Below are 7,941 nucleotides of genomic sequence, written 5' to 3' on the forward strand. Positions count from 1 at the left end.
CACAGGCAGGGTTGAAATTGTGATGCTGTAATATAGAAAGTTATTAATGTTGTTATCAATACAAATAAAAATGTGTTTCATTTTTGGCAAGGTATTGCAATCCCTCATACTTAAGTGAGGGAAGTTTAGACTGAACATCCTCTTCCTGCAGGTAGTGCTTTAGGTAACTTCGCTCCTGTGCATGATCTGGGGTAAGACAAAGCAGAAGTAGTGACCCTGTGGTCCTTGGCATAATTTCTCAGCCCTTCTTCCTGGTGGAGGACCTCATCCAGTCTTACTTCAGATGTAAAGAGTCCTAGGTTTTGCTCCTTTAAGTCTTGTTTCAATGTTTGTTTTGGGTCTTTTTTACTCTTATAATTACTTAAGCATATTTTGGTTTCCTGTGCTTTCTAAAATTATTTTCATATCCTTGTTGCAGAGAAAAATGTTTGCAAACATGAACGTGACTCACAGGAAAATACAAAGTGTCTTTTAAAGAAAAAAATAAAACTATGCGTTTGAGGGGTTCAAATGACAAGTGTTGAGCCATGCAGACATCTGATTTTTGTTTTATGAAAAATGGCGATTATTCAGATATTCGAATATTATGTAACACGCTAACAGAATCTGATACAAGTATATTTGGGAAATAAAGAACTCTAGACTTACATATATGAAAATGCTCAGGAAAGCTAAGAAAAATCAGCTACAGACAGTAATTCCATGTGCCTAATGGGTCTGATAAAGGGAAACCTATCACCAGAAACTAAGCCTCCTTTGAGGAGGTACAGGCTGCTCACAGGCAGTGAGTGGAGTTAAGATGTAACCTCTATCTCTCTTAACAGAGATTGTAAGGAAGCCCAGTTCCAGCAGGATGAATGCGACGCCTCAGCTCGGTGTCTGGGCACAGCCTGTGGAAGTTGTTCCCTCCCTTCCCACATTCAGGCCCAGTGTGGCTTACCCACACATGTCGACCACGAACCAAGCCTGGGTATGTGGTTGTCAATCTTCTGGCACAGGTTTCTGTGCACATCAATCTTTGTGAATACACCTAGTGATGGTGTCTGTAGGTGGCAGAACACTAGGATCAGTGAGTGCTTAATCTGCTAAAGTATCTGATCAGCCTGTGGTAAAGTCAATCCCAGCATTGTTTAAAGACCACGGGATCTGTCTCGAAAATTTAAAGTTACTAGGAAGCTCTCCTTGCCTTGGAGGTTACAAAGCAGCAGTTAATAGCAGTCTCTGTGTGTAGGATACATGCATAGCTGAAACATTCTGTGCACTTCGGCAATACTTCTTCAGATATTGATTGGGCTTGGAGGTTTTTTTGTTTTGTTGTCGTTGTTCTTATTTTGTTTTTGAGATTTTCAAATTCACTAAAGTGAGGGTAAAGTATTTATTACCTTTATAGTACAGTTACAAAATTCTTTACTTGGGGAAGCACTGATTTTATGCTGATGTTTGAGAAATAATTTGCCAGTTTTAAATACTTATCACAGTATGAAAAGAGGAGTTTAAATACACTTATTGCCTGGCTCCTTACGTTTTACCAGACTGCTCATCTACTGCAAAATCTATGCAGCCGCAGTGCCACCTTTTGGCTAAAATGTTTTTCTTGTAAGTAACAACATCGCTTTCCCTCAACTGCTGGAGTTAACTGTTTCAATACGCAGAATTTTGAGAGAACACCGAAACATCCATCGTCCAGCCGCACACCTCTGGAGTGGCAAAAAGTATAAAAAAATACATGAAGCCTTACCAAGAATCATGTATGCCTTCTCTAGTTCCACTGTTGACAGAAACAATAAATGCATTAACTTCAAAACTGGAGAAGCACTTCAGCCAGCATGGAAGAAACAAAACACAGGACTCTGACTAAAATATAGAAAGAGAAACTTAATTATACAGATAATACAGAAAGAGAAACTGAATTAATGGGAAAGGGTTTGTTGGATTAAGTGTACATAACAGAGAACAATGTCTAGAAGTAACCCAGGAGCTTATTTAGCTGATGCCAGTTTTGCAAGTGACATAATATAAAATGAATATAAATGAATAATGAATATAAAGCAGGAAGTTTGCTTTTTCCCTAAGGGCATCCAGCTTACTGAAATCACACTGTGGGCCACACAGTTTTCCTCTTTCCCTCTGCAAACCGCAGGAAACTGCCAGATTATGTGAGTCCTTCAGCATCCAGTAAATGTGCTAGCAGTGGATGCAGCTATCTCACCATCTACCAGCATTTCTTTCCCTTACTTTCAGCTCCAGGATCTCAGCCCCCCAGGTGTGTCATACCCACCTTAGGTAAAAACATTTTAGCACTGGGGAGGTTGATGAAGCCTTAATAAAGAGTGGGAAGAAGATGTTACTTCTATAAAATAACAAACTTCAGCCATGAAAAGAATTTGCTCTACCTCACCTTGTCACCTTCTCTGTAGTGATAACTTGGGGTTATTTTGGAAAAATGTTGTTCCTACTTCATCCAGTACACAAAATCACTGGCAGTGAATAGAGTCAGAGGCCAAGAAAGTTACTGGGGGGGAAACAAGTCCGGAATGTATTGTGTCACTAATTCCATTAGGTAGAATATAACCATTTAGAACTGGGGGTTGAAGTTGACTGTATTGAGCTGACTGACTCTTTAAAACAGTGCTGTTGAGAAAAACAGCTTCTAATTGCCTGAGCTTTCTTGTTTGTTTGAATCATGAACTCATGGCTTTGTTCTAACATTCACAGACTCTGAATAATATAAACAAGGGCTTGTCTAAGGATACATGTATATATATATATATTACGTGATCACACAATCCATACAGTTGGCAAGCTCCATAAATGAGTGCTAAACTAGCTGAAGAAACAAAACTCCTCTATATAAAGAGGCAGCAAGGCATTAAGTTCCATTGAGAGGCAGGAGAAGTTACTGAAGCCTTTTCAGGGCAGTTACTGCTGTACAGTGCTGGTTTATATTTGTTATTCTTACAATATGAGAGTCCTGCTTTGGGGACCTGTGGGGAAGGAAATGGCTTTAACATTTGCAGTGATGATTAACTAGCATGTTATGTCTCTTGATCCATGCTCCCTAAGAATACATGAAAACATCCTGCTCCTCGTACCTATTCTCCTCCTGCTCAGCCCTGTCAGCAGCTGGGGGAACAGCCTGCAGTGGCCCACCAGGAGTCAAGAAATTCAGTTTTTAAGCTTAGTTCACATTCAGCTCTGACTGAAGCTGTTATTGTTCACTTCCAACACGAAGTTCAGCTAAACTTCAAAATAATATTCAAGTTCAGTTCTGGTTCAAGAAAAGTTAAAAAAAAAATTGTTCAAACTGATTTTTGGTTCAGAGTAAGTTTAACTCCCCAGTACCAGCAGTAGTCAGTAACTATTTTATCTTCTTAAATTATGAGTTTGTCTTGCCTTACAATAAGGAAATTCATTCCACTCAAATGTATGCTGAGTAGGCATCCTTAGAAATGTTCAGCTGCCCCAGCAGAGCAGGAAAGTTTCTTAGGAGCCTCCAGATTTCCTCCACACTTGATTTATCTTCCATTCATTAATCCATAATTTCACCACTCATTTCAGATGAATTAGAACTGGGCACAGGGTGTGCAGAAAACTTACTAAAATCAGATGCCTTGCCAAAGGTCCGGGGTTTTTTTGCTTCCTAGCCTTTGTTAGTATTCACAAATCACGTCACAGCGTCTGCCTAGAACTTTCATCTTGCTCAGTAAATATCTATTTATAGAAACTCTTGTTGATTGCTGGTCTTCTTCTAATGGGTTTTACAATCTGGTCAATTAGGAAGCAGCAAAATGTTATTATCTTTACCTGAGGATAATGTAAAATACAACAGGAGAGACCTGTCACATACTCAAGCAGTTCTAGTTTCATCATATTTTGTAGGACATCAAACCTGGCAGAATACAAATGGTGTCTCAAAGCGTCATTGACTGTCAATGCAATTATAAAGGAAATCTGTTCTTGACTACTGAACATTTCCACATAGATCAGAAGTTAATCATTAGGAACAACATTCATTATGACTGTTTAGGGAAATGGCATTGTCTAGTGGTCAGTGCAGGGGACTAACAAAACAGAGCTGCTGACTGAACTGATGGAAACACATCCCCAAGCTCCTCCAGCTTGCATTGTGTGGCTGCATCAATAATACAGGAAAGCTCATCCATATCCATTAACAAGAGAGGCTAGACAAGGTGGAAGCAAGTGGGATCTTTGCACAGAGCAGTGACATTACATACCTGTGAATTTACTCATATTAGGAGTAAATTTTAAAAATTATACATTAGTTGTGTTTGCTCCTTTCAAATCAAGTAAGCTTCAGCAGGCGAGCCACTGTTTTGTTTGCTTGCAAGTTTCTTTTCTTGTTGGAATAAGAAATATAGGATAGTTTCAACAGTTAATGATTATCAGTACTGTTAATATTTTTTCTGATTAGATTATGAGATTTCTCTGATTGCTGAGGAAAATTATGCCAGGGAACTTTAAGCACCGCACCTCAGTAGTGATCAAGAAAAAATAGGAAAAATAATTCTAATTCAGCATGCATGGTTTACCTGCCTGTATGTAATCACATTATACATTGGAAGAATTTCTGAAAAGGTTGTGCAAAGTCTGAAAGGATTGTTCAATAAACAATGAACCACAAATTTTCCCCTGCATGGTCTGAGTCCAAACATGAGCAGACTGTCAAATAACAAACAGGCATGTCACATAATTAAAACTGTCTAGTAAAAGAGATGAGCTTGTCAAGAGTGTTTTTCAGTTTGAAAAAAAATACAAGTAATAAACCTCCTACTCGTCACTAAAAAAGAATTAACCATTTTGGGTATTTGTTTAATACATTTACATTTCAAGCATATTTTAAAGAAAATTTACAAACAAGCTGGAACAATGCCACAAAATGCAATTATTCTTGTTATGCTCTGCAACCAAGGTCATTGGTTTGACTATGGATAATTACAACATGATCATAAAGTGCATGATGAAATAAATTAAGTGGTTCCAAGACAGTCCTGCACAGATTGTTGTAAACACAGAGCTATGCAACAGATCTGAGCTAGCTGGAATTAAACATGAAACATTCATCTGGACTCCGTTGGAAATGGCTGTCAGCGATGCTCTGCGGTGGTGAGGATATGATTAGTGGCCTTTGCATCACAGAAGTACCGTCGCAATTTACACTTCTGCTGGCGGCATCAGTGCAGAGCAAAGAGAAATGAGGCTGAGCACATCCCAAAGCAGGCTGGACCAAAACCAGAATTCTCTGTGGAGCAGTATAACAGTAAAATAATAGATTTATTACCCAAGTGAAAGAGCAGACATCAGTTCACACACCTGTGCTTCAGCCAGAACTCCTTCCTCCAGCTGAGCCTACGCAATCAAGGAAACCACTAACTCCTGCAGGTCCTTAGCTCAGATCCAGTTTGGGCTGACTGCGACTGAACTGCATCATTCCTGAAGGCTGGGCAGTGGGCAAGCATACCCTAAAAACACTCTTCTTCACTCACATGGGATCCATGGCGGGGAGCACTTGCACCTAGTGAGACAACGAAATGCCTTCAGCCTGCTGTCTCGTTCCAGTTTCCCCACATCTTCCACCTCATCCCTCCCTGCTTTTCTGCGGATCCTACTGTTGCAACACCCACTCTCTGAAAGGGCTGGAGAAGCACAACCCATCCTTTATCTTCCCTTTAAATGGATGTTGAAGAAACCCTTATAAAATCTGTGTGTGCTGTTAACACACCTTAGGCAGCCTCAGGCAGATCTGCAATGTCAGGAAGCAGATGGGAGTTCCAGGTTGAAAAGGGAAGTGGGTCCAGCAGGGCTCTGCTAGGAAACCTGCTGGCATGCCTCATCTCAGTCACCTGATGGGTGAGCAGACACATAGTCCTTCACCTCTCCCCTTCCCTCATTTTTTTCTGTCCCTGCAGGATAAATTCCTTGAGAGAAGCCCTTAGCAACTAAAGGATAAACTTGGCTGGGAGGAGATGGACCAAATGAGGAAGAGAAGGGAAGGAAATGGTTTATGTTCACACACATATGTGTGTCTCATCCCTGTCTTGGGTAGGAAAGAGGGAGTCAAAAAGCAGGAGAGGAAGTCAGCTGATGAATGGCTTCAGGCAAAAGTGAGAATTACCTGGCAGAGTTGCTCCATAGAGCAGTATACATTTTAAAATAATTTTTAAAGCTAACTGCTTTGGATAGAGGTATCTGTCCCCAGAGCAATCAACAATGGAAAATCAAGCAACAATAATTTTCCATTCCAATGACCAGTGCTATAATTAGATAATAATGCTAAAAATTTAGTCCACTTTGAGGTGAAACAGGAAAGTCATGTGTGCTGCCTGACAGTTAAAGAAAAAAAATCCCTGTTAATTCATTTACAGGGACTGTTTCTGCGGTCAGACGTATATTTCTTTAGTAGTGAAAACTCAGCAGCTCCAAATTATTACTGCTGAACTAAGGAGAAGCTGAGCTCTCAAACATCATGTGACACCAAGGACCAGACACCCTGCACACATCATTGATGACCTGGACAGCAGGCATGGACTGTAAACTCTCCTCTAAGCCAAGGAGTCAAAGCTGGCAAATGACAAACATATTGACCAGTGTGAGAAAACCTGGAATACCACTGCTTGTAACACATTTGTTTCATGGCACAAGAGGACAAGTTTGTCTTAGAAAAACACTGCCTTCAGTCTTAAGAGGAAGAACACCACTGGAAAAAGCATACAAAACTTACAAAGCACATGACTGGAGTCACAGGATGGAATCCTAATTAATATATTTTTTTAAAAAAAGCTCAATTTTAAGTCTTCATTCAGATACTAGTTTGATTCAGCATTGCATTATAGGCTAAAAAAATGCTAATTAAAAACCCTCCAAATAGTATAAATATTATTTTCTCTCTAAAATGAGAGGGAACCACTTCAAGTTATGCCAGGAGAGGTTTGGATTGCATATTGGGACAAATTTCTTCACTGAAAGTGTTGTCAAGTACTGGACAGGCTGCCCAGGGAAGTGATTGAGTCACCATCCCTTGAGGCATTTCAATAATATGTAGATGTGGCACTGAAAGACGTGGTTAATGATGGACTTGGCAGTGCTGGGTTAGTCACTGGACTCAGTGATTTAAAGATCTTTTCCACCCTAAATGATTCTATGATCTGTGATTCTGCTTGTTCCTATGATCTGGGGTACAAACTGAGATTTGAATGTGAAATCGATGCAGGCATGTGAACATGGAAAATATATCGGATCCCATGTAAGCATTCCCAAACTTGTTTCATTAAATAAATAAACCAAAACAAAACAAACAAAAATAAAAACAAAACAAATTTTAAAAACCAAAGCAAACAAACAAGAAAACCCAAACCAGAATTATAGATTCAGACCTATTTTTTGCTAGATAATAAGGTTCTTTTCACTGCTTCTGAATCTTTTGGATCATTATCCAGAGGTATAAATTTTTCCATTTGCATTATAGAGAGAGTATAAACAAAAAGTTTTGGAATTCGTTCTGGGAATAGATCCTTTCAGCTACATATAGAGGAGTTGTACCTACCCTGGTAGTTCTATTGTGTTTTCCCATTAATTCTGTATTTTTCTTTTTTAATTGTATTTCCACACTTAAAATTACTAAAATCTATCTGAAAATAAGACAATAGTAACTGAACACACTGTTGAATCTGCCCAGAAAAAACAGGAAATGCATGTTTTAATATGGCAAGTGGATTAAATTTCTGAGTAGGTTTATTATTCTTAACGGGATCAAGTCAATCTCCTAAGAAGCACAAGGAGCTCCACAGTATCAGATTCAAATGTTGATGTGCAGCCCTCTGACATTGTGGGATTCATAAACCAATTTCTTGTTGTTTTTTTCTTTTTTTATTCTACAGAGAGGTGTACTGGGATTCAGGTAATTCATGTGTGACAGATCCATGA

Source organism: Corvus kubaryi, unplaced genomic scaffold, assembly GCF_017639235.1.
Source record: "Corvus kubaryi isolate FWS band 111438036 unplaced genomic scaffold, C.kubaryi_AGA036_p1.0 132, whole genome shotgun sequence".
NCBI classification, from domain to species: domain Eukaryota; kingdom Metazoa; phylum Chordata; class Aves; order Passeriformes; family Corvidae; genus Corvus; species Corvus kubaryi.